The sequence below is a fragment of the Grus americana genome, chromosome 2 (assembly GCF_028858705.1).
Source record: "Grus americana isolate bGruAme1 chromosome 2, bGruAme1.mat, whole genome shotgun sequence".
Taxonomy (NCBI): Eukaryota; Metazoa; Chordata; class Aves; order Gruiformes; family Gruidae; genus Grus; species Grus americana.
This window is the reverse complement of record NC_072853.1, coordinates 168116270-168137147: the sequence shown is the minus strand read 5'-3', so window position 1 is coordinate 168137147 and position 20878 is coordinate 168116270. Positions and strand designations below refer to the sequence as shown.

General features: G+C 54.3%; 1 protein-coding gene across 2 annotated transcripts in view; it reads left to right on the top strand.

Moving 5' to 3' along the window:
• Window positions 1-20878, top strand: part of CCM2 (CCM2 scaffold protein) — a 39159-nt gene that overhangs the window by 5087 nt on the left and 13194 nt on the right. The window lies entirely within an intron of this gene.

The following is a 20878-nucleotide window of genomic DNA, read 5'->3' as shown; positions in this document are numbered from 1 at the left end:
CTTAAAATAGCCCGACTTCTGAGCTCCCCTCACCGACAGATCTAGCTTGAAGTGTTGGTGCCGATTAAAATAACGCAGTTTAAAGTACAACTGTGATCCAGCTGTGAGAGATCCTCTTGAGACCCCTCTTGCCAAGCCTCAAGATGCACCAGGCTCCTGAAGCGGACACAGATGGGTTGTGAATCGCTGGCCAAGGCGCTGCCCTTCCTGCTCTGTGCTTTAATCCAAATGCCCAGACACTTCGGCCGCTGCAAAGCGGGGCGAGCTCAGCCAGAACAGCATGTAGGAGGCTCTCCTGCTCAGAGAGCAGCCTCTGGGCTCCCTCTGGAGCTAGAACCTCGTTTGCTCTGTACCTTAGCTGACACTTCCAGACACCAGACTCGTCTGAAGTGGCTAATACTCGATCTCTCTTCTGCACTGCTTTGTGCAAGCCTGGCTGGGGCTTGTGCAGGTGAGAACAACCAGAGATCTGCGATCCATCTCTCCGACACCCTCTGGATTTCCGTTGCTTATCCTGTTAAACCTTAACGGTTGCAGTTATGAACCCCGGTGCCGTTTCAGACGGAGCTTGGGAAAACTCCCGAGTGCAACTCAGTGTTTCCCCTAATCGCACTCAAAATCTCTGCCTATGTTCAGCAGCTCAATAAGCAGTAAATTTGGCATCCCCGTTCCCTCTGAAGGGATGATCTCCGGGTTGGGAAAGGGGCTTTTCATTTCGAGAGCTGTCTCATGATCTAAGTCTTCGTGGGGAAGCTGGCCGACTCGCTAGACTGGGTTTTAGCAGTTGCTCTCCTTTGAACTGCTGGTGCTTGGCTTGGTGCGGGGCTCAGCAGGACAATCCTGTCCTTGCTGTTCTTGGCTGCTTTTGGCCTCGCTCCAGTTACAAGCAGGGAGTTGCTCTTTTTCTCTTCTCAGCGTTTCCTCCTGCCTCTGGAGGAAGCCAAAAAAATCTTCTGGAATATGAGGAGCGGAGGCTAAATGGAGGTGGGATCATCTTGGGTTTAGACTTGAACTAAAATGGAGGTGGGATAATCTTGGGTTTAGGCTTAAAGTCCGGAGCAGGGGAAATGTGGGGTAAAAGCTGGCTGGGGAGGAAAGGAGCAGGAGAGATGGGGCTGTGGTGCACTGGCCCCAAACAGGGCAGGTCTTGTGCCCTGCTCAGGGTGATGGCATCTTCCTCTTGATGCTGCTAAACCTTGGCTGCTTGGCATGAAGGTTTGGATGGTTCTGGTGGACCTCGTGGTGCTTGTACTTGTCCAACTTGCAGCAAGGAGCGATTTTAAAACAGTTACTTCAGAAATTAAGCTTAATTGCACTGCTGGAACCACACCTGTGAAAGTTGAGAATTGCCCAGCTGAAATTCAGTGCAAGCTTGTCTCCTCGTGGGGTGTGTTTTAGTCTCATCCTTGCCCTACTTAGAGACCTTCCGTCTTGTCTGGGGCAGAGCAGGGACCTCTGGTGTCAGGAGGGCTCTGGAGAAATGTCTTGGTGTTGTCCTGTAGCATGGAGCTTTGCTCCAGGCTCTCTGAGGTCTGGGATGATGGTGAGGTGCTGTCCTTGTGTGGTGGGTGACCTCTTCCAGCTCTGGGGTCTGAGCTGCTGGAGGTGGTGGCAGTCCTGGTGTGGGACATCTCCAGCAGCCCCTCTCCTGGTCTTGGGTCCGCACCTCGGGGCTGGAGGGCCAAGAGTGGCTGTGGATGGGCGTGGAGCTGTGCGTGCAGGTGGGTTTGGAGCACACCTCATGTGGCTCTTCCTCAGGAGGAGCTTACCCTGAGGACCAGGGGAGGGCTTCACTGTCCTTACTGCACTGCTCGTATCCTCATGACCTTGGGACTCTTGCGGTTGGTGGGATTGTCCTGCGTGTTCAGTAGTCATGTGGCCACGATGGTGTACCGCTGCTCCGGGCCTCGGGGGGCCGGGGAGGAAACAGAGGCATGTCTCAAACACAATGCAAGTCCCCAAAATAGGGATCCTGGCAGCTTGAGAGGCTGCTCAGGATCCAGCGCTTGACTTGGTTGAACGTAGGATGCCTGGCGTTTTTGTGGCTGAGGGCAGCGATCTGCGTGGTGAGGCTGGTGGGAGGAGCAGACCCGTTCCCCTCCAGCCCAGCTCCTGCCCCTTCCTTGGCGCCAGCTCCAGGGCTCGTCTTCTGCCCGCCCGGCTTCCTGCGCTGCCCGGCCTGCGCCGTGGTGGGAGCAGGACAGCCCTTTCCTCTGGCAGGCGGCCACTAGATAAGAGGGTCTGCTGTCAGGGCCGTGGTCTGCCTCAAGATTAGGGAGGTTGTCCCTAAAACCAGCGAGGGCCGTCAGCAGGCACCGGCACAGTGGCTGGGAATGGGAATACATTCCCGCTTTGCTTCCCTCCTTGGATCGGGGACGTACTGAGCTGGTGCTGTGTCTGCAGCTGATCTTTGAGGTTTGGGAGCTGCTCTGCAGACCTGTCCTGCAGCAGGATCTTCACAGCGTGGCTCCTTCATCCTTGGGTTGATCCTGCTTACCCAGTCTTAAATTGGGAGAGGCAGCGAGCAGGTCATCTCAATCAGCGTTATGAATACATCTGTTGCGCTGGGGTCCGTGTGTGGTGTCTCCTCGGGGCTGCTGCTCGTCCAGGCTGAAGGAGGCTTGGCCTGAGTTATGCAGCTCCTCTGGGCCTGTGGCCATCCCCACCCTGAGCACCTTCCTGGCTTTCCCAGCCTTCCCCCCGTCCCGTGAGATGGGCGGATCAGAGCTTGGCATCCAAGAAATGCGGCACCTTCCTGGGTGGAAGCAAGTGAGAGTCTGCCAGGTACGTGTGGGGCGGGCAGTGTGCTGTGTGCCTTGCTCCGGATACTGCCCAGGCTCTGCCCGGCTGCTTGGCTGAGGACAAACCTGCAGTGTTCTGTCCTCATTTCTACCCTTCCATAACTGATGTTTTCAGTAAATGTTGCCACCTCACTGGTGTCCCTTTTCCAGATGACCAGTGCTCACCAGTGCAGGTTCCTGGGTTCTGATGTCCACCCCAGCATGAAGATGGACTTTCTGATCTTGACCTCGGCAGGAGCTCCCTGCTTCTCTTCCCTTTTCCTGTGCATCCTTCTGTCCTCCCCGGTGCTGCCTGGCACCGGGACGTGAATAACGGCTGTGACTGGAGGCGGATTCCCTGAGATGGGAGGCACTGGGGAGGACAAAGCTCTGCTTCAGAGTCACAGCAGTATTCTGACTTCCAGCTATAGGAAATACCTCCCAGCTGGCCATGACCTGTGAAATTGGACGCTCTGCGTTGGCTGCTCTGGCTCCCAGCAGCTACAGGGGGGTGTTTGGTTTGTATTTGCTTTCACCTATGAGGGTGTGCAGAAATACTTGCCCAAACAGAGTACCAGCATGGTAATGAGGTGTCCCCACCAAGGCTCCTCTGAAAGCTTGACTTGATGCTCCTGTGCAGCTTAAACATGTTGTCTTCTCCTGGGTGGTTACAGGGAGCAGAGGGAGAGCATTCTGGCTGCTGCTGTTTCTTGCTACCAAGGTGTCTACCCCTGCTGCTTTCCACCTCTGTGCATGTCCTGATTGTGGCTCCTACGGGTTTTAAGGGTGGAGCAGCATGAGGGAGTCACACTGGTGGCAAGGGGCATGGCTGGGGGATCAGAGAATCCCAGAATCCCAGCCTGGTTTGGGTTGAAGGGACCTCCCAGCCCACCCAGTGCCACCCCTGCCATGGGCAGGGACACCCTCCACTAGCCCAGCTTGCCCAAAGCCCCATCCAACCTGGCCTTGAACACTGCCAGGGAGCCAGGGGCAGCCACAGCTTCTCTGGGCACCCTGGGCCAGGGCCTCAGCACCCTCACAGGGAAGGATTTCTGCCTCACATCCCATCTCCATCTCCCCTCCTGCAGCTTCAGGCCATTCCCCTTGGCCTGGCACTCCCTGCCCTTGGCACCAGCCCCTCTCCAGCTTTCCTGGAGCCCCTGCAGGGACTGGAAGGGGCTCTAAGGTCTCCCCGCAGCCTTCTCTTCTCCAGGCTGAACCAGCCCAACTCTCTCAGCCTGAGGTCTCCAGAGCAGAGGTGCTCCAGCCCTCGCAGCATCTCCGTGGCCTCCTCTGGACTCATCCCTTTGTGGAGTTCATCTGTGGCCAGTGATGGGCTTGGGCATGAGAGGAGTCACTTAATCAGGCTAAGACTTCACCACTGTGGAACCTGATGGTCCTGCTTTGGACCTGCAGCCTCTGGGAACCTTCTTTGTGCACCAAACTGCTGCTTTGCTGCTGAGGCCGACATGGGAAAGGACAAATCCTGCAGCAGCGCTTAATGTAACACAGATTTTTCCCTAGGCTCACATGCCTGTGTTGAAATAGTTTTGCTGTTGTGGGTTTTGCTCAGTACAAAATAACTCTACCATGTAATTGGGTAAATACTTGCTTTGCTGTTTGGTTAGGGAATGGCAGACAAAGCTCGAGCTTCCTACAACTGCATTGCTCACACAAGACGCCGGCTGAAGTAATGATACTGGTTTTCAAAAGTGTAATGCGCCCTCTCTAAAACTTTCCATGACGGAAGCCCTGACCCAACATGAGTCTGGTTCCAGCCCCAAATAAAAGCGTGAGGTGTCCCTGACCCTGCAGCCCCGGTCCCTCGTGATTTGTGGAGCAGCACTGGAGCCTCTGACATGTCCCTTGCACTTGTGTGACATCCAGAAAGGAGATGATGGTTTCTATTTCAGAGGTGCAGCCTGTTTCTGTGTTGGTGGAAGCCTGAAGCCATGCAGGAATAGCTCTCTGGGATGAGATGGTGCCTCTTTAGTCCAGAGACCTTGAACTTGAGCAGTTTCTGCATTTCCAGCACGCTGCCCTGATGCTTGGGGACTTGTCAGGCTGGCGGAGCCGGCAGACACAAGCTCTGCCCTGTGGGATGTGTTTCAGCCTGAGGCTGATCTCCATGGACCCGTGGCAGGCTGTGGAGTGTGGCTCTCCGGGGATATGACCAGGAAGCCCCCAGCTTTGCTGGGGGACCACCAGGATCTCAAGTCCTGAAGCGATGGCTTAGCAAAGACTTTGTGATGACTCAGCGGTGGCTCTTCTGCAGAGCCCCACTCCATTACCCATCATGTAGCACCATGCTCCCAGGGCAGCATTTCAGTCTCACAAAGCTTAATATCAATTTATTTTGCTTTTCACAAAGCCATATGAGCCTCCAGTGTGCCTTTTGATCCTTTTGCCCTAACATTTAGTTGCAGCAAAAAAAAAAAAAAGTCAATCAAGGGAGAATGTGTTCTGCAGAACCACAGAGTTTAAGCTGACCAAACAGGGAAAGCGAGGTATGAGGTCCCTCTTACCCCAATACCTGAGTGGCTCCGTGCCCCAGGGTTGGCTGGGTGCTTTATCTTGGCTACTGTAGGGAGCAACAGTTGTAGCCACTAAATGTTTGTAGGTAATCGGAACATGTTTGTAGGGGACGCAGACGGATTAGTATTGCTGTGAAACTTTGGAAGCCTCAAGCTGCGGTGGGCCGATTCCTGGGAAGCTTTCTTTTGCCCATTTCGGGTTTGGGTACCAACGCCGCAATGGCAGCTGCGGTTTGTGGTGCCCAACTGCACTCGCACCTGCCTGAGGTCTTGTCTTCCAACGCTGCTGGTCTGGTGGCTTCTCTGGTGGTATCTCCTGCTCATCATCTCTAGCCTGTGCCCTTCCAGACACCTATAGTAGTTGTCCAACCTGACCCACACAGGTGTGTTCTAGCCAAAGTCAGCATGGCAATGAGGTGCTCTCATAGCAGTGAGTATCCTAAGAGCTCTGTGTGACCAAGGTATTGCTCTGTGGATGTAGAGCAGAACAGGAGCAACCTTCTCCTCAACCAGTACACCTGGCAGGTTAACATGTTTGAAATGTAACTCGGCAGCTGTTGGAGTTTGTAAATCTTCTGCTGTTGGAATCACAGACTGGTTTGGGTGGGCAGGGACCTCCCAGCCCACCCAGTGCCACCCCTGCCATGGGCAGGGACACCCTCCACTAGCCCAGCTTGCCCAAAGCCCCATCCAACCTGGCCTTGAACACTGCCAGGGAGCCAGGGGCAGCCACAGCTTCTCTGGGCACCCTGGGCCAGGGCCTCAGCACCCTCACAGGGAAGGATTTCTGCCTCACATCCCATCTCCATCTCCCCTCCTGCAGCTTCAGGCCATTCCCCTTGGCCTGGCACTCCCTGCCCTTGGCACCAGCCCCTCTCCAGCTTTCCTGGAGCCCCTGCAGGGACTGGAAGGGGCTCTAAGGTCTCCCCGCAGCCTTCTCTTCTCCAGGCTGAACCAGCCCAACTCTCTCAGCCTGAGGTCTCCAGAGCAGAGGTGCTCCAGCCCTCGCATCACTAGGTTTTGGGTGACTTTGTCCCATTTCTGTTCTTTCCAAAGAAGCTTCATGTTCCTCATCTCTAAGCCCAAGAACTTAACCTGTTTATTGCACATCTCCGTGCTTTGGTGTTCCCGTGTCTGGAGCGGTACCTCCGGCAGAGAAGCACGAGCTTCTGACCGAGGAGGTAGATCTTGGCGAGCAGCTTGGCACCAGCAGCTGTTAGGAGAGAGGCGATGACAGGCTGATGGCATCACAAGATGTGCTGCGGACACGGTCCGTGCAGCCGGGCAAACCCCCTCTGCGAGTCTGGCAGAGCTTTGGAACGGCTCAGTGGGGCGAGCCAGGAACGGGATTTAAACCAGGAGGCTTGGATGAAGGAGGAGGAGTTTGAGGGCGCTGGGTCGGTCTGGTTGCACAGGTTGGGTACCCGTTTCTGATGGGAGATGGAAGGACAGGGGTCAGACGCTCTGCGCTTTGCTGCAGCAACAGCTTATTTCTCCAGGCTGAAGGGTGCATGGCACGGGGCTGCTCTTTCCTCCTCCCCAGGAATTGGGAGACTCGGTGCCGATGGGACCAGCCCAGACACCGCTGAAGGACTTCACAGGCGGCATGGGGAGCCTGACATAGGGATTTTTAACTCTTTTTCACATTCTCAATCTCAAACTACAACTGTTTATTTTCATGCCTTGCTTTCAAGACGCTCAGATTTCCCCAGAGGCAAGGTAGGATAACCAAAATTCACTGCATCAGCTCTATTGGTATTCCCGAGGGACGATGAGCTTCTGTAAAATTACTGCAGCAGCGCTGGCCATCCTGGTGTCACTGTCTTCTGATGCCTTAAGCACAGATAAAAGCAGGACTAGGGGATGAAAAAAATGGAATTAATTACACTCTGTAGCGTAAGGGGAGTTTGTGTGTTTTTTCTTAATGCAGCTCTTGGTTCTGGGTGGCTGAACTGGGTAAAATGGGAGGTCTGGATCTGACCCGGAGTGGGCTGGAGGCAGCTACGGTCTCAGGTGGGTCAGCCTCTGTATTTACAGGGCAGAGAGAACTGTAAATAAAAAAACCACCAAAAAACGACCCTGAAATAAATGAACTTTGGCAGGAAAGCAGTGAAAGGATTTATGGAAACCGATGGAACTGCCAAGCTAATTGCGGAAGCCAGAGTATGCAGAGCACAAAGGTCAGAGCCCGGCTGACCCGCCTGTGGGCTGTGTGTAACACACTCCAACTGAATTCCTCTGGGCAGGAATGCCGATGGTAAAAGGATTCCTAAATCCCTGGTTTCTCAAAGCCATGGCAAAATTTTAAGTAAATAAATATTCTGGAGTGTTTGGCTCCTAACAGAGGAAAGATTGGGAGCCAGCCTGAGCGGTGGTGAAGGGTTCTGGGCTCTCCGTAGCCAGCTCGGGAGCTTGCTGCAGCCCCCGGGCAGCCTTGTCCCAGCTCAACCATCAGCATCCCTCTGCTGTTGCCTCAGCTCGAGACGCCCGCCTCATCCTGCTCCTCTGGAGGGGAACTACAGCTGATGCAGAGAGTTTTTGGGTCCGCTCTGGCTGCAGCTGCACCAGGCAAAGGCTCTTGCCCTGACTTCTCACCTCCACCTCCCTGCGTGGGTCCTTACCCAGTCTGTCAAGCTTTTTTTTTTAGCATATAAACCTCCAAGTTTTGGTCTGTGCTGGCTTGTTTTGCTTCCTAACCTGGCTCTGGCCATTATATGTGCAGCTACGCTGCTGTACCGGAGCGGGGTGAACCCCAGAGGTGGGTGGGCTGGGGCAGTACCCCTTTGCCTTGTCATCTACCTTCCAGAAATGTATGATCGTGTCCCTGAGAGCTGTTGTCTTGCAGCGTGGCTTCTCTCTGCTTCATTTCAAAACAGCTCGGGGGCTTCATGCCAGCGGCGCTTTCCCTGTCTGTGCTCGTTGGATGGCTAAACCCACGGAGGGACGGCACAGGAGCCCAGCCAGACAAGGTTGTAGGGAATATCTGGCAAGCCCAGATCTTGAAAAAGAAAGATTAGAGACTTCTTCAAATGTCTCTGCAAATTTAGTTTTGACTTGCATAAAATTCTGCTTTACTTCATCCTGTTTTACTGGCTTTGATGCTAGGCAGAAGAGATACTTAAAAGCAGTGTTTTCCATAAAGTCTTTCAAATTCTTTGCTTAGTCTTGCCTAACTAGTGTGTGTCTGCAGACTTGGTCATCAGCCTTGTAATAGTCTTCTCTTTGTCTCCCCAGGTGCCTTTTTGTGTTTAGTCAGAGGCATAACACCAAACCCTTCTAGCATTGATACAGTAAGAGTTCGCCGAGCAGACTTTTCTTAACCAAAGCAAATATTCTAAGCTCTAAAAACCGATGTAGAAAGTGTGCTTCACGCTACTAGATGTGGACAGCGGGCTAAGTGAACTTCAGGGCTTCCCTGCTTTTGTTTTGTAACCTTGTTAGGTTAGTAAAATAAAGTACTTTATTAAAAAGAGGAAATGACCACTTTTCCTGGTTTAATTTGAGGTGTGAAGCCTCTCTTCCTGCTCTCAAGCAAGCAGCTCTCAAGTGTGGAAAATCTCCAGAGCCTGGCTGGGCTGGCGCTGGTGGGATGTTGCCTTCGTGACCCACCACCCCATGTGGGACCGCTGAGTCGTGCCTGTCCCTGTCTCTTCCAAGGAGGAACAGGGCTTTGAGGACCTCAGCAGTGGGCTGGAAGGAGATGATTGAGTCCATCCCGCAGTAATTACTGGGAGGGTAATTACTGAACCATGTTGCTTTGATGTTTCTGGCAGGGTCTGAAGGGGCCCCGCTGCTAAAAGAGATTTGGGGTTTTACTTTCCAAAGCACGCTTCCAGCAACCTCTCCTTAGAAGTGTTTTCCAGCCGCCAATCACTCACATTGCTCTTGGGTGGGAGTGTTTGGAGCTCCACATCCTTTTCTTGCAGGAACCGAAAGCCAAGGCCTCGTTAGCGCTGTGCTAGAGGGATTAATTAATTAGTAACATCACCAGGGCGTCTGCACAGACCAGGAAGGGCTTTAGGGCAATGTGGGTTTATACGGAGCCTGGAGAGAGCTGAAGGTGTCGTGAAGACCTGGGTACATCACTGGTGGGGTGGGGGAAGGAGACCCAGCACTGGAAGGAGGTTCCATCTGAACATGAGGAAAAACTTCTTCCCTCTGAGGGTGACCGAGCACTGGGACAGGCTGCCCAGAGAGGTTGTGGAGTCTCCTTCTCTGGAGAGATTCCAAACCCACCTGGACGTGATCCTGTGCAACCTGCTCTGGGTGATCCTGCTCTAGCAGGGGGTTGGACGAGATGATCTCCAGAGGGCCCTTCCAACCCCTACCGGCCTGTGAATCTGTGACTGGGGGTGAGGAACAGCAGCATGGAGGACGCACCAGAACACAGCTCAACAAACGTGGCTTGTGTTCCTCTGTGAAACACTACTGCCATCAGAGACCCCTTTTTTTTAAGCTCCATGCATTGGTGGGTCCGTAGCTTGGGAAGCGTGGTGTGCCTGGGGCAGCAGAGTGCTAGACAGGAGGCAAAATAAGAGGGGGTTGAGGACTTGGTTGCAATGTTGAACTTTTGTGGTTGGAAGTCACCTGAGATGACTTTGACCTGGTCTGGCAGCTCGGTGCTGCCCAAAGGGGCTTGGGTGGGATGAGTGCGGTGTGTCAGCCAAAAGCTTTGTTTGGTGGGGAAGGAGGAGTCTTCTACTCCGAGGCTGAAGATAAGCCTGCTCTGGGTGTTGCAGGAGATGCCGGGTTGGCTTGGCTAGTGTGGTGGCTGTGTTCCATCTCTCTTAAAAATCAGTGGCTCTTTGAGAAGAGTCTGAGAAGTCATTAATCTTGTGATGTAGTGGCTTAAAATACGGTCAAGCTTGGCAGGGTGTGCCTCCCTGGATGTTCTGGACAGCCTGGCCATGCAGAAGGAGCTGGTACGTATTAAGAGGACAAAGAAGAACTTAACCAGTAAAAGCTGGGTTTGCCAAGTCCTCTTCAAAGATGCCGTGAAAGGAAAGAGGCTGAGGTGCCTCCCTGTGGGTAAAAGCTTTTTGTTGTTTATTGCTGGGAAAAAATGCAACAATGCCTGGAGTTGTCCTCGAAGCTGGAGTTAGGGGAGCAGCTCTGCCCTCTGCTTTCGGGGAGCTCGGGAGATGTTCTGTGGGGGGCCTGCCTGGGACTGGTGCTCGGTTACAACCGGGAAACCGGTGCCGCTGCATCTTCAGCTGGCTTCGTTCGTGGCGAATGCTGGCTGAGATCTTTGTGCATAGGAGGAGATTGGGTTTGGGAGAAGGGGGTTTTAGGGTGTCTTAAAACAGCTTGGGAAGTCACCCCCGAGGCTTTCCAGGGACACTGTGAATTCCCCATGTCCTGAATGGGACTAAAGGGGCAGATGTCCTGAGTGGTGATCTGGAGAACCTGTTCTTGAGTGAGCTGCCCAAAATAACGATCCTTGGATAGTTTTTCCTGCAGCTATGAAGGCAACATCAGTCCACCGGCCTCTGAGCCTGGTACACGCCTGGATGAGCAGCTGGGCAGAGGCCGGCTTGCAGCATCCTCGGTGCTGTCTGACTGCAGAGGGTCCTTTGCTGCACGGCTGTTGGAAGCCACCTTTTCCCTAAGGACTCCTGAAGGTCCTGGTGCTACTGCTGCATCCTTTGTTTTTTATGCGAAGGAGCACCGGAGGTTCCTTGGTTCCCCCTGTGCTGCATGCAGGGAAGGACAGAAATGCTTGAGGGTGCGTAAGCTGCAAACATGTTCTTAATGTGGGGATTTGGGCTCCTTGGACTGAGGAAAATGAATAGCAACGCATCCTGGAGAACATGCTAAAACAAACCAGACCTTATTTCCTACTGCCAGAAGCCTCCTGAGATCCTTTATCTGACAGTCTAGACAAAAACCTGTCAGGCAGTTTACGTCTACACCAAGCGAATGCAAAGGTTATTTCCCTGTGAAACAATCCTCTCAGCAGCCAGCCGTGAACTACGTGATTCCAAGTCTGGGGGTTTCACCTTTCCTCTTTCAGTATGCAAAAAAAATGGGAATAATTGTCCAAAAACTGGAACTAAAGTGGCTGCAGTGGTCGGGCGTGGGGGAGCTTAGACATTCCTATGGCTGCTGCTTCCTTCCCTTCCCTTCTCTGAGGTCTTTGGGCTTGGAGTGGTTGGTGTTACCAAATGCTTGTTTTATTTTGTACGCTGCGTCGAGGCTGAGCAGTCTTTTGGTGACCTTAATCATTGTGTGGCTTTTCCAGACTGTGCAAGAGTAAAGCCTTGCGTCAAACGCTCTTGAGCTTTGGGATAAAGAGGTTACCTGCTCTTCAGATGCCGTGACACGAGTGCCAGTGGAGCTTGGGACAGATCTTTGCAGGCTTTGTGTTGATGTGGACGCTGTTTGCAGCCATCCAGCTTTGACTGTCCTGCCCCAAACCCTCAGTCCTACGATCCTCAGTCTCAAAGCTTCTTGCCTTGATGGTGGTGACATCTCCTGTCAGATGTCCCTCATCCCATAAAATCCATTTTCGTGTTCACACAAGGTGAATCCACTGCCCTGGCTGTCCATGGAAGATGCCAAAAGGCCACGGTCTCTATTTTTAGGCCAAATAATTGTTAGATGCTTTCCTCGGTGTCTGTGGAACCAAAGCTATCTGCCTTACTGGGGTCTTGGGTGGCCTACGACTGGGAAGAGACCTCCAATGAAAAACACCGGTAAGCCAGAACTTCGCCTTTCCTGTGGCTGTCTGGTGGTGCTGTCTGTGCCCTGCTGCCTGACCTCCCTGTGGTGGCCACCCACCTCCTGGACCTGATCTCTTCCACATGGTTGGCCTTCACCTCTGCTCCTGAGGCTTTCAGAGGCAGCTGGGCTGGGGAATGTGGTCTTCCCGTCCTTAAAATCATCCCTGCAGCCGGTGGGTTCCCAGGAACACCATTTAATACACAAATTAAAACGGCTGCATGACTCCTGGCTGCTTCCATGGCCTCGTTCACCATGCAGTTGCATGACTGGCTGGACCGGCGCAGCTGAGGGAGGCACAGAAGTGGTGGGAACTGGGAAGAGACCTCCTGGAGCTGGTTCTGATGCTGGAAAACACCCGTACGTCAAGTCTTCAGGTGCTTTAGGGATGGATGTACGGCAGCCTCCTCCTTGGGGGTTTGTTTGGATGAAACTCCAACTTCAGTGTGACTCTAGAAGCTGGACTTAAGGAGAAGACCCTGGAGGTTTAGTTTTGGACGGAAAAAGGCTTAGGGACGCGAAGCAAACGTTTAAACTCAGAAAGAAGATGAGTGTTCAAAGTCCTTTTGTTCTGATGCCTTGGATAGAAACACGTCAGGCTGATCGGGGATCGCTCCGCTGCACCTTGCTTGTAAACAGGGCCCTAGACGTAAAGATTCACTTCTTGGCATAAATACGCATTTATCTTGTAAGCAGCTGATGTTAATAATATTGGCTAGAAGGGGGCTTAATGCGTGACTCGAAGTGATCTGGTATCCTGTTAATGGCAGTATGTGCCGCTAAAAACTGGGGAAATAGGGAAAGGAGAACAGGGCAAGTGAGTTTCCTTCCTCCTCCTCCTCACTTCTCCAGGCTCACCTGTGTGTAACCAGTACTCCTCCGGGAGAGGGGAGGATGTCACATCCCAGGGAATCGGCTGGGAAGCTCGTGTTTCCCTTTCCCAGCCAGAAATGGAAAATACGATTGTGTAGCTGAAATGAACGGACTTGCCTGTGGCCAGGCAGCTCCAGCACCTTCTCGTCTTAAAACTCCACTTGGTTTCTGTGCTCCGGCACCTTTTTGATCTCTGAATTTTGGCAGGACCCCTTGGAAACCGTGGAAAACCAATAACTCTCCCTCTGAAGTGTACTCCTGGTGCCGATAAGGCTGCAAATAAACTAGTTTTACCACCATTTTCCCCTGCAAATATCAGCAAGATGAGAGGTGTAGCCAGTTCTGGCACTGTGCCCCTTGGAGACCCTCCTCCATCTGACTGTTTCTAGGTGCTGCTTGTACCAGCAGAAAGCTGTTTCCCACCACCGAGACCCCTCAGTATCCGTGTACATTGGAGAGGGAGAGGCAGTGAGGACGTGCAGGGTCTGGATTGCCTGGGCAAGAAGGTATCGGCTTCCCGTCTCTTGTCCACAGGGCTTAAATTCTCTCCCGTTCTGCAGATTCACAGAATTCGAGACTGGTTGGGGTTGGGAGGGCCCTCTGGAGATCATCTCGTCCAACCCCCTGCTAGAGCAGGATCACCCAGAGCAGGTCGCACAGGATCACGTCCAGGCGGGTTTGGAATCTCTCCAGAGAAGGAGACTCCACAACCTCTCTGGGCAGCCTGTCCCAGTGCTCGGTCACCCTCAGAGGGAAGAAGTTTTTCCTCATGTTCAGATGGAACTTCCCGTGGTCCAGTTTGTGCCCGTTGCCCCTTGTCCTGTCGCTGGGCACCACTGGGAAGAGTCTGGCCCCTTCCTCTTGACACCCACCCTTTAGGTAGTGATAAGTGTTGATGAGATCCCCTCTCAGTCTTCTCTTCTCCAGGCTAACCAGCCCCAGCTCTCGCAGCCTTTCCTCACACCAGAGATGCTCCAGTCCCCTCATCATCCTCGCAGCCCTCCGCTGGACTCTCCCCAGTAGTTCCCTGCGTGCCTTGAACTGGGGAGCCCAGACCTGGACACACAACTCCAGATGTGGCCTCAGCAGGGCAGAGCAGAGGGGGTGGGGAGGAGAACCTCCCTGGGACCTGCTGGCCACGCTCTTCTCCATGCACCCCAGGACACCGTTGGCCTTCTTGGCCACGAGGGCACACTGCTGCTCATGGAGAGCTTGTTGTCCACCAGGACTGCCAGGTCCTTCTCCGCAGCGCTGCTTCCCAGCAGGTCACCCCCACTCTGTCCTGGTGCTGGGGTTATTCCTCCCTGGGCGCAGGACCCTACACTTGCCCTTGTTGGACTTCATAGGGTTCCTCTCCACCCAGCTCTCCAGCCTGTCCAGGTCTCGCTGAATGGCAGCGCAGCCTCCAGGTGTGTCGGCCACTCCTCCCAGTTTGGTATCGTCAGCAAATCCAGATATGGATTCCTAAAATCAGGAAAGGAGGCAGCAAGGGATTAAATCAAGCCCATGAGCTGTTACTTCATGAGATCCTGAGCTGCTCATACTGCAAAACGGAACAGCCTGGGCTAAAGCCTAGCTTAGGAAGTACTGCTCTTAGAGGAGGGGGATTTAGTTGGAGGTTGTATCGATGTCTTCCCCTCCCTCTTGCCGAGGGAGCCGCTTGCTCGGAGCATCCTCTGCAAACTGCTCAGCTGAGTCAAGGCGAGTCTCTGCCTCTGGCCTCTTGCTCCAGATGTGTCAGCTCAGCCTGGCTCGGCTGCGCACCCGGAGATGAAAGCCGTGGGTGGAGGGCTGAGCCGGGCGGTAGGAATCTCTTTGGGAGGAGGAACAAGGCTCTGCTAAAAATAGCCGGGGAAAATTCCTTTCCTCTTGCCTTAGAGGAAAATCCTGTCGGGGAGACTGGAGCCCGGCTTAGCTGGCAAGGCGGTCCGAAACGTGAAAACACGGAGTTGAGCCTTGTTTTGGATGTGGGGTTTGTGCAACCGTTGCCTTTAGTCTTGAGCTGCTGCATTGTTTGGGTTTTTTTAAGACTGACTTGGGTGCCAGCCCACTGTTTTTAGGGAAAATTGTGTTTCTGCATTACTTAGATTTAATAACGTGTTTGTCTGAAGGAGCACCTTTGAAATCAAATATGGTGTTTCTGGCTGAAATATGAGTATTTTATTTATTTCACTCCAATACCACCAGTGAGGAGTGAAGGATCTCGGGGCCAGCGGGAACCCCTCGCTCCTGTCTCTAATTCAGCCCAGTGGAGATGGAGCCAGGTCTCGTGGAGCCGTGTGGGGACCTGGAGGGGCTGTCCCACTGGAGGACTGCGGGGCAGGGTGGCAGGATCACCTCCAGAGGCTTCCCTACCAGCTGGTCAAAATGATCTCGGAGAGATCTGTGTGCTGGCTGGGTCCGGGGGAAGCGCTCGGGGTTAGAAGGGGGATGGATGACTAACATGGTGCAGCCAGAGTTGGGTGAGCAGGGACAGTGACCTCGACCAAATCCCTTCCTTCGTCTCCTGGTGAGCACAAAGCTATTGCTACCTGGTGCTAAAACACAAGAGTTGCACGTTATCCATTCTGCAGGCAAGGCTGCGAGAGGTCTGTAGCCTCCTTGTCGAAGGAATTGAGCTTTATCCCTCTTCCTCTGACCCCCCAGCGCATCGGGTGGTGGCCTCAGATGTTCCGCTCCTCAGGGAGAAGAGGGGACACCACTACAACTGCCCTTCCCGGTGGGCAGCTTGCAGTAAGATCTTGCACCGGAGAAACTATGTGAAGCTGAGATGCAAAGCCTGAGCATGGCTGGCTCTGCCAGGCCCAGGAACAGAGTTGTCTTAAGAAGACTCTTCGGGAAGACGTAGGAAAAGCTGCAGGTCCCCAGGTGATCCTTTCTGTCCTTGCTTAGATGTTCCCTGGACTTTGCTCCCTGGTTCAGGCACAGGGTAGGTCTGGCCCATGAGGAGGCTGAAGTCTGCAGCAGCAATGGGGACTTCAGATTTGGCTTCAACACCCTCCCAGTGCCAAGGGGAAGGGTGTGTGGCCGTGACCGTGGTTTTGCAGAGGGACGGGAGCTAGTGGAGGTCAGGAGGACGAGCGGCGTCCAGCCCTGCGACGCCTGCCCTCCTGCTCACAGCCTTGGCAACCTGCCCGCAGCTTTGGTCTTGATTAATTTTTGACTCCGTGCTTGGCATCATTATCCAGAGCCCCCTTCTTAAATCCTCACTGTAGCATTTTGCTAAAGCTGATAAAAAGCTGAAGCTGTTCTTAGCTCTCGGCTTCAAAAAGGAATCCCTTGAATAATGATTTGATTTAATGTTTTAGCATCCAGATATCTTTGTGGGGAGGAGAGCAGCTATTCTGCAGCGATGTCGGCGTGCCAAGTTCAGCGTTGAGCCCGGAGCTGCCCTGTCTGGAGTTTCTCAACCCAAATGCCGACACACCCTCATCTCGCCGTGCCTCCCATGCAAATAAGTCTCCCCAGCGCCAGTTTACTGCTTTATTAAACACTTCCCGTTGACAAAAACTGGAGGAAAGTGGAATAAAAGGGCTTTGGGAAGATGTTGCTGGCTGGCGTGCTGCGGCATTGATGCTCTGAACCCTGCAGTGGGATGAGGAGGAAGCAGCAAGGGGCACGTAATGGGAACATGTACCATGGCTGGTTTGCAGCCCAGATCCCATCTGGAGCTTCAAGGGGTTTCCCAAGCTGGCTCCGTGGCTCCTGCAGAGCTGCTGAGCTCTCCATGTGTTTTCCCTTGCGGTGGTGGGGTCTGAACGGTGCGTTTGGGGGTCCAGGGGACCGTCCCATCTTACCGAAAGCTATTTTCCTCCCGAGTGTGTCAGCACCGAATGATGTTCCTCAACGAAACCACCTCTGAAGTTGAATGTGGAGAGGGTCCTCTGCGTAGCAAGGGCAGGAGCAATCTCCTCCTTGACCATCCCCCTGCAAGTTCAAATACATTTGAGGAAGAGCTTGAGTGCTGGCCAAGTCAAAATAAACCTAACTACAGGGACGGGATGATCTAGAAAAGGTTGCATCTACCTGAATGTCCGTAGCTGCTCCTGGTACTTGGTTGAATCCTCTTGCCCTGTTCTGGTCCAGGACCAGAGAAGGGTCTTGGTGGGCACCAAGGTGAGCATGTCCTCAGGGCAGGGATGGCCACCAGTCTCCTGGGCTGCCTAGGGGCAGGAGGTGATCCCCTGGAGCACTGGGCTCCCAGTACAAGAGACGGGGATGTACTGGAGTGAGTCCAGCAAATGGTGAAGGGCCTGGAGCATCTCTCCTAGGAGGAAAGGTTGAGAGAGCTGGGACTGTTCAGTCTGGAGAAGGCTCAGGGGCACCTTATTAATGTCTATAAACCCCTCGTAGGGGGAGTGGAGAAAAGGAGGAGGATCCGGACTCTTCCCAGTGTCAGGACAAGAGGCAACGGGCACAAACTGAAACACAAGGTCTTGTATTCAAGCGTAGTAAACTTCCTTTAGTGTGAGGATGGTCAAACACCGGGCAGCTGTCCCAGAGGCCGCAGGTTCTCCATCCTTGGGGATGCTCAAAGCCTGACTGATGCTTCTCCCCAGTGCTCCTGGCCAAGCCTCTCTGCCCCTAAACGCGTGACGCTGCCCTGCAGACCTGGCTGTTAAGGACGGAGGGCTGGGAAAATCCAGCAGTTACGGGCTGGGAAAGGTCTGCAGCCTGTTCCCGAGGCAGCAGGGCACGTGCTGGGATTTAAAACGGTTTTTAAGCAGCCGCTGCTGTAATCCCATCACTGTCGGGTCAGGAGGAGAGCTGGCATTTTATTGTCTGAGCGACTTTGTGTTGCGTAAAGGGCTGGAGAGAACCCTTGAGTAATTCACCACCTGGACGGGGACCCGCCTTGGTCAGGGAGAGCAAAACAAGGCTGTTAGGGCTTCCTTCTGCCCCCGGGCTGAGGAATAGGAAGCCATTCGGAAACAAACCTCTGCTCTGCATCAGGATGTGCCTGCGGCTGTTCGCAGCTCGGTGTTGGGAGCTTGCGTTTGTGGTGAGGTGGTGTGAAGAAGCGGCAAACGCGAAGGTCGGTGTAAACCCAGGCTATTTTCTGGGGGCTGAGCCCTGAACCAGTCCCCGATCCCACTCACGTTGCAGCGCTTCTCTGTGGAGCAAAGAAATATAAATAATAAACCCTTCTTTTGGCAGGGCTGTGCGCTTGCAGCTTTACTTTGAGGATGCCAAGTACGTACTCATCACGTGTCTGGCGTTCCCCGGTCATAATTCACACGTGCTCTCGTCCCCCTCGGCTCACGGAGCGCGGTGGCCGGTGCTGCGGAGCCTGACCTGGGCTCAAGCCGTGCCCAGGCAAAGCCGAACCCACAGAGCCCGTGTTTTCATGGTATCGCCACATCGGAGCCTGGTTGGAGTTTATTTCTTAACATCCAAATCTTCCCTAAACATGCTGAAAGTGGTTTTTTTTTTCTTGCTTGGTTTCACATTTTATTATTACAGGCCCCTCCCATGGTTTCTTGTCCTTCCACGCGCGCCGCCGTGCTCCTTTTCTTCGTTTCCTCCGCTGGCAGCGAGCTGACCCAGAGCCCCGTTGGGCTTGGTTAATTATTTCACCCGCTGCCGTATCACGTGCTCCCTTTGTGCAGATACTTCCTCCGCCGAGCCCAGCCCTCGCGTTGTCGGTACGCTCGAGGTTGGCTTTCTGATCTGCTCAGAAATGTCGCCGGGGCCCGGGGCGCTGGCTTTACCCTACGCGAGCGTGCCGCGCGTCCCTTTAGGAGCAGGATAAGTGGATTTGGGATGCAGGCTGTCCCCGGGGCCGTGCGGCACACTGGCCAGCAGCGGCACTGGGTGGCTGTTTAGGGCTTGGGCTCCCTTAATCCCCATGCAGATGTGCTGGGGGAGAATTAGCCTTACAAATTTGCATTTGAGATAATCCACTGGAGTGGATTAAGAAGCTGGTTCCGCTCCTAACGAAAGGGATGCTCCTTCTCCTCTTTGTGTTCGGCTCAAAGGGTTGAACGTTTTTAAAGGGGCTGTCCGAGACCTCACTGATTTTTGGATGGATACGAGAGCCAGGCTCCAGGTGAAGGTAGCCCAAACGCCAGCGCCGGTGGCCAACAAGCACGACAGTAGAACCAGCTTCATCCCCCGTGCTGTGGCATCGCTCGGCAGCGCGGAGGTGGGTCCACACCTTACTGTGAGCCCTGTCCCCCTGCGTTCACTCGTGGTCCCGGAGATGGGTTTTCCAGGATCTTCTGTAGCTTCTGAAGCACTGGGAGAAGGTCCTGGTCTGCTCCGTGGTCCAGGGTTGAGTCGATTGGGGTTTAATTCCTGGCTTTGCCACCACCCCCTGGTACGTGGTGAAGGAAAAAGGGCTGCCAGACATTTTCCAGCGCCCCCCCTGCCCCCGATGCTCCAGCCAGAGTAATAACGATCTAGATGAAGGGTAAATCCTCCCTTTTCCCAGAAATGCCTTCCTTGGGATTTCCAAACCCAAGTGGGAGCTGGGGACGGGATGCGCTGCTGGCGGGGGGCTGTGGGGGCACATGGGATGGGTGAGCAACCCCCCATCAAGTGGGTGCTGCTGGTGATCCAGGGGACCCTGATTTTTTTTCCCCAGCAGCAAGGGGAAGGTGCACACCGTCGGTCATCCCACCTCTAAGGGGACCAGGGAACTGCCGCGTTTATGCCGCAAGAGCCCCGGTCATGCCGCCTGAGGGTGGGCTGCTTATTTAAGGCAGCAAATAAAGTGGGGGTTTTTTTAAGTCTCTGTGTTGTGGGAAGCAGGGTGGGGAGTGCAGAGAGCTGCAAGTGCTTTACTGGGGTGTTAATGAAGTCGCAGACTCCTTTGATTTAACTCCTCGCATCCCCAGTCGCCTTGAGAGCCTTCGAGGGGAGGAGAGCGTGAAGCCGCCTGCTCGAACAGCATCTTGAAGGTTTGATGATGGCTCAGGCTGTCTTCCCTGAGGTTAGTACTGACTTAACCTCCTCCCCTGGCCTCCCTGCGCCCAGGGCTTTCCGTGGAGCAGGACGGCACCAGGTTCTGCTGCTGCGAGCGGGTGCCAGCCCGTGCGGGGACCTGCCCCTGCCATCGCAGCGTCACACCTCACCCGGTGGCTGCTCTCCAGTGACTGAGGGGTGGATAACTGCAGGCAAGTCCTAACGTAGCTGGTGGGCTTGGTGAAACCCCCCGTTACGTGTTTCGTTGGCATCAGACAGTAGAAGTGGCATCAGAGGGACGAATCACCCCGACACCCAGGAGCCTGGTGGCAGCCGGTCCCTGGCACTCACCGAAGCCACACGCCCTGGTCCTGGGTGGGCATTTCGGGGGATGCTGGTGGGACAGGCTCCACCCCGGTTCCTCACCAGCATTCCTTACTCAAATGTATGTGAACGTACGTCGGGTGTGCTGGGTCTCCCCCCAAAAAAATCCAGCCAAAGCCTATCTGCCATTGACAGAGCCCCCTCCCCTGCCTCACGGCATGCCTTGCCCTGTCAGCCTCCCGGGCTAAACCCAGCCTTGAGATGCTCTCTCTCAATTAGTCAAGTCTTAAATGCCTCGTTAAGTAGATGAACTGACTGTTTTCCTCCTGAATTTCGGAGCCATCAGCAGCGGGAGGCTTTGAGAAGTGACCACTTGGCCCCTCCGGCTCTCCATGAGATGCCAAGTCCTGGCTGGCACGACGCGTTCCCTGCCTCTTCTCCTGACTTCAAGACGTAAATGCTTGTGAGAAGCAAACCGTGGCGGGTCTGGGAATGGGCTCCTGGCAGCTCTTGCCTGCACCCCCGGCAGCTGGGACGGTCTTTTTGGCTGAGCCCCGCTCCCGCTCTCCATCCCGGTGGCTTTTGCAGCAGATGCTCAAGTTGTTCTGCCGCAGGACATGTCTCCGGACCGGCCACCCCAGGGACCAGAGAGACCTGCAGGGAGGTGGGGCTGGGAATCGGGGATTGCAGTCGTGGGCAAGGGGCAGGGGCGGAAAAAGAGAACAAACCTTTATTTTCTGG